The following is a 6111-nucleotide window of genomic DNA, read 5'->3' on the forward strand; positions in this document are numbered from 1 at the left end:
CTACATGTAGTGTATATATATATATATATATATAAAATTTTTTTTTTTTTTTATTTAGGTTTCTTCTCCCCATAGTCACCAGCCAGATGGTTAGAAAAGTGCTTGAATCCTGGACTCTCTCAAGATGTACTGACGTGCAACAACGTCTGGTCGCCAGGTATTTGGCACATTCAAATCTTACAGCGGACAGGAACTACCGGGAAAAGAACATGGATGACATTTGCCATGGACAAAGCCTACTGATGGAAGCACGGAAGTCAGCGAGTCAAGAAGCCACAGCCAGCACTTCAAGGTATTTTATTGTGAAATGAAAATAATACATGCTTTGAAATAAACTTGACAAAGACTTCTTTTTTTCTTCTTTTTGATTCCCCTAAAGGGTTGCAGAAGAGAACACCAGGGGAAGAAGAGACCAGACAGCTGCAGTCCACAGTTCCCAGATACCAGAACTGATTCCCGAAGAACTGGAGAGTGAGCATGAAGAGACTTCGAGTGCAAGGTGAAAATACCTTTACTCCAATACCATGGTGTCAAGCTAATGGATGCACTCATTACCAGCTTTTAATACTAATGTATTCATTTCAGGGCACATGTACCTTCCCCGTCCTTTCTCATGCAGACACGTTCCATGAGGCAGAACCAGAAAAGGAGCTCTTCAAGGTAATTATTGAACACTTCTATTTATATTAAATTCTTACTGTACTTGTCAGGGACTAGCCACACCAGCCACTGAGTTTGAAACTGTAGATAATTCTATTGTATGGAACTTTAAAAACTATTCTATGGATAGGGGATAACATTGGAAGAAAAAAAAAATCCTGCCACCGGCGCTCACCCTTTAATGTGATAGCCAGGACTCATGGAAAAACCTAAAAGCATAGTAACACTTTGCAGCATTTCTGTGAAGCATTACTGTACTTTGGCTGAGTGCCAGTATTCTAGAAGTGTGGATTTTTTTATGCATATCTTTCAGTTGTAACATCATTCCTTTTTCCTTCTAAGCACTAAAGAAACAAGTACATCGCAGATGAGGAGATGGAATATGAACCCTGTGGTCATGCTGAAGAGACTCCGAAGTTAAAGTTCATTTTTGTTTGCGTTTTAGGTGGGTACTCTAGCAACAGAAAAACAGCTTCCAGAAATATGTGATATTGAGGCTCAGCTCTATTGAGTTCAATGGAGCTGAGCATCATGACTTCACTTAACGCCAGTTTGGAAGTGGCAGTTTTTTGCAAGGAGGCAGCTGTTCTTCTAATACTATAGTTCACCTTTAATTGAGTCTATTCTAACTTTTTTTTTTCTCTTTTGCAGGTGAAGTTTAGTCTTTTAAATAATGTGCATGTTGCTGCTCTGCAATGTTTTTGTTTATTAAACTAATGGTTTTTATTCTAGTGTATTGTTAAAGCGTAACTAAACTTTTTATATATATATATTCAGGGGGGGGGTCTTCAAACTTGTGGCCCATCCACACATGCATATTGTTATCAAGTGTTTTGTGTGATTTCTGCAAATGTGGAATGCACACAAAATCCGTGTGTATCCTGCAATAAGTGTGCAGAAGGAGGTAAGTAATTAACCCTTGATGCCCCATCCACCTGTAACATCTGTGCTGGTATATCAGATAAGATGTTACAGGGTTAAAACACAGAAGTGACAGATCTGTCACTTCTCTGTGTGCAAAATTCACAGTAAATATGCAGGTGACTACATTGCATATTTACTGCAACGTGTACCAGTTTTATGTGCAAGAACCATCCATACGCATGTGTGGCTCAGCCCTTGGAATCCCCTGTTTCTTTCCAATGTGTGTGTGTAATATATATATATATATATATATATATAGAAACAGGGGATTCCAAGGGCTGATCCACACATGCGTATGGATGGTTCTTGCACGTAAAACTGGTACACGTTGCAGTAAATATGCAATGTAGTCACCTGCATATTTACTGTGAATTTCGCACACAGAGAAGTGACAGATCTGTCACAGTATATATATATATATATAAAAATTTGTACGCTTTTAAGGCCTAGGGCTATCAGCAATGATGAAAAAAACCTGTCAATTGCTCTGGCATCATGGCCAAAGTGAGGACTATGCACAGGGATCTGAGCTGATAAATTTAAGGCCCATCCCTTGACAATGTCACTGGATTAATTGCCTGAGTAAATGCACTCTTATTTGAATTATATTTTTAACAGTTTGAGCTTTCGTTTTAATTCAATAAAATATTATTTAAGCTGGCTATGTTGTAGTTGTGTGTGGGCTATAGAAGACTTGTTTAATGGTATTAGGGTTTGTAAAGCCATCTTTGTACTCATGGCCTTCAGGTACTCTGTACTTTTATAGCACCTCTCACTCCCTACTAGTCATTAAGTACTTTAGCTTGCTTGTAGCTGTATTCACATAGCTGTGAGTTAGTTGCCTGAAAGACAAGGCATGAGCCCTAGTGCATGCACTGTCTGATTATCCAGGACCATTCTACTTTCATCTCCTTTTTCTGGCCTGTGACAGAAAAACACATATGAGAATAACCTCATCAGATACAATGGGTACAATTGCATTCTGTAACCTCTGGTCACACGGACACCTCATCATTATTCATTGTGCAAGTGTCAAGCTCCTAAAATTCACAGTAGAAAAAGTCCACAGGGTATGCTGACATGTACATATCATATTCATATCACCACTATACTATAGAAAAGGGAACAAAACCAAAGCAAACGTCATGTTATTTAGAGAAACAAACATAAAACTATATTTGGTCTTATTCCTGTGCTTTACAGCAATGGCATAGCTTCCTTTCTCCATCTTCATTATTGCCAATTTGTGAAACCGTATCCAAACTGGGGAGAGAAAAAAATTTGATCAATATTGCACAGTGCAACATTATACATAGTGACAGTCTGGTATGGCACCTCGGCAACATTGTCACCCACAAAATATTATACATTATATACTGTAATCAAAGATGCTTTTAGGCCATGTGCACACGATGCATTTTTCCCGCAGAACCGCACAGTGATTTACAGTAGCATGTAAATCTATGGAAAAAAAAAAATCTGTGCAGACGCTGCAGAAAGTGGGTGTGCGGTTTTCAAACAACTGCATGTGACTTCTTTTGTGCGGTTTTCTATCTCCCCATTCTCAAAAACCGCAGGGGGAAAACCGCACTGAAAAACCGCATCAAAACTGCACTAAAAAAGGAAGAAATCCGCAGGAAAAATGCAGCTCATTTGACCTGCGGATTTCGTGAATTCTGCGCAGAAAAATCCGCAGGAGGATTTTCCCCGTGTGCACATAGCCTTAGGCTGCGAGTCAGGTCACAATAGTAGCAGATAGGAAAGGAGATAACAAGTTAAGGGCTGTAGAAAACTTTGCTATGTGGAGTTTGCTCATTTTATTTTATAAAAATGTAATGTCTACCCCTCCGCATAGCAATGTTTTCTACACACCAACTCTTATCTCCTTTGTTATATGGGAGGTTCTGAGATGTCTGTGCCTGCAATCAGAAGGGTTGAATGTAGACAACCTGGCTGTGGAGATGTGCAAGTTTTTTTTCCAACTGATTTTATTTTATTTTTTCTTCACTACCTCCCCTACCACCTCCCACCCCAGTCAGTGAACAACTTTAATGGATCCTGTACTGATAGGCTGTGTACCTTCAGAGCAAAATACTTGTTTTCTGCCCAAGATTGCTGATCTAGAAGTTGCTCAGTGTTCATTGTCACTTTTTTTTTTTTTTTTAAATCAAAGGGCTGGCTTTACACACCTGAATGACACCGCTGCTCAATGAGGCTTCTTGCAGGACCTTCAATGATGTTGGAGATCAAATGATCTCTGATGCTGTTGAAGGTCCTGAAGTACTGCAGGATGCCTCGGTCAGCATTCGGGTGAGCGTTTAACCCTTTTATCATATACCGGAGTGCTATTTGGTGAAGTGTCATGCATCGTGGTGTAGTACAAACCTCTTCACAGTGCTAATGCAGTGCAGACAAAAGACTGGAACTGTTCCCCAGCCAGTGTGCTAATGAAATACTGGCGATAGCATGTACTCAGCCAAACAAAACAACACTGCATGATCTGAGTGACTGAGGGAATATCATTTAGTGTCCGGTGTGTGGTCGTGCACAATTGGAACGATAGTCGCTCATCACCGACTACTGAGCGACAGTTGCTTAATAGTTGTGTGTAAAGTCACATTGACAATCGAGGTGCTAGATGGGCGTAATAGCCTGATAAATCATCCCGCGTAAAAGTAATTTAACAGGACTCCGTACCTTGGGTTTCAACTGGTATGCTTCATCCTGATGTTCCAGGGCATCGTTTATCAGTTTTAACATTCTGTACCGACGCCAACCTCTGACCTACAGAGAGAGTAATGTGGTTAAGAGGATGGAGAACAAATGGGAACGTGGATGAATATGTGAGCAGAACATTACCTGTATGGTAAACACCTCCACCTCCCTGGAACGCTTCACTTTTTCACCATTACATCAGAAATAGCTGAAACCGAATATGAAATGCTATTAAATATTGCATGTGACACCACAGCCTCATGTTCTTTTATGATTCAACCCACCTCTTTTTTGGGAAACATGGACCAATGATTCTTCATAATTGTAGTGTGCAAAATCCTAGAAAAAATAAAGACATCTTAGGCTGTGTGCACACGCTGCGGATTTTGCTGCGGTTCCGCAGCGGTTTTGGCCGCTGCGGACCCGCAGCAGTTTTTGCTGCGGTGTACAGTACCATGATTCCCTATGGGAATCAAAAACCGCAGTGCAGACGGTGCGGAATTTTCCTCGCGGATTATCTGCGGTTTTCAATCCGCAGAAAGAATTGACATGTCAATTCTTTCTGCGGATTCTCCTGCGGTTTGCCATCTCCTCCATTGAGGAGATGAAAAACCGCAGGGCAAAACCGCAGAGCAATCCGCAGGTAAAACCGCAGGTCTTTTGACCTGCGGTTTCACCTGCGGATTTTACAAAATCCGCGCGGATGAATCCGCACATAATCCGCAGCATGTGCACATAGTTAAGGACAAGGAATCTGGGTCAATTCGAATTGTACATCAGAGCATGTGCCATTTTGAAGCCTCTCTGTAAAAAATGCTATAAATTATAGGAAGCATGCTCATCAACACATGTACTATTTGCCAGTGCGCTTTTCCTACTATGCCATTCATTTAGGACTTCTGGTAATTTGTAGGTGAAAAAATTGTCAAAGTCCTAAATTAATGGGATTCATCATAGGGAGCTAAGCGATTATATCTCCGTGGCTGATGCACACAGAATCTAGATCTTTAACAGGGTGAGTACAGAGTCTCCCACAAATTTTAAGACCCTCACTGCCCTGCAGTGACTTGAATTCCAGAGAAATTTGCCCAAAACGGACCACCCTTATCCACTTTCCAATGCATATCTATGAGAAAAAAAATGCCCAAAATCTGGGGTCACTGCTCTGCCTTCATAAGCCCTGGACACTAGCGCTTTTAGGGGAAGAAAGCCCAGGCACTGCACTTCAAATAGACACCAAAACCGGGTTGCTGATTTATGTACTTACAGTTTGTCTCTCAGCCATCTTTCCTCGTAGGCAGTTTGAAAGCAAGTAAAGACATGCCCCATATTCAAATCCTCACCTCAACTTCCTCCTCATCATGATTGGCTGTGCTGTCACTACTCAAGTTTAAGAACACACCCCTTAAAGAAATAGAAAAATAAATATTGAGTTAAACAATAAAAGGATTCGAACCCTAGTCACTGCAAGAAAAAGGCAGCTCCACGTCTTCTTGTGCCACCTAGGTACAAGAGGAAGTGTAACCACCTAATCAAAGTGGTATCTCCGTTCCATTTAAATTACTATATCGAGATCCGGGTAACAGCCGCATACACGCCCCGTTCGTTAACCAGGCCTTGACCATCCAATTTGCATTGAACCTTGGGTGCCGGAGGTCTTGGTCTCATTTCTCTGGAACCACAATTTGCAGCCACATGCTTTTGGTGTCTATTTGAAGGGCACACCTTGGGATTTCTTCCCGTAAAAGGGCTAGCATCAGACCATTGAACCCTCGAAGTTTTGGCATGTTTTTCTTGTAGACATGCATTGGA

At 41.2% G+C, this 6111-nt stretch overlaps 1 long non-coding RNA gene across 1 annotated transcript; it reads right to left on the reverse strand.

Annotated features, from left to right (window-relative positions):
- Positions 1-1878: 1878 nt before the first annotated feature.
- LOC141046856 (uncharacterized) lies at positions 1879-5768 on the reverse strand. The gene is made up of 4 exons (XR_012219680.1): positions 4584-5768; positions 4444-4507; positions 4282-4368; positions 1879-2847 (listed from the first exon to the last, which is right to left on the reverse strand). It is a non-coding gene; the product is annotated as an uncharacterized lncRNA (long non-coding RNA).
- Positions 5769-6111: the final 343 nt, after the last annotated feature.

The sequence above is a fragment of the Dendrobates tinctorius genome, unplaced genomic scaffold (genome assembly GCF_039654945.1).
Source record: "Dendrobates tinctorius isolate UK_male_01 unplaced genomic scaffold, ASM3965494v1 ptg000122l, whole genome shotgun sequence".
Classification (NCBI taxonomy): Eukaryota; Metazoa; Chordata; class Amphibia; order Anura; family Dendrobatidae; genus Dendrobates; species Dendrobates tinctorius.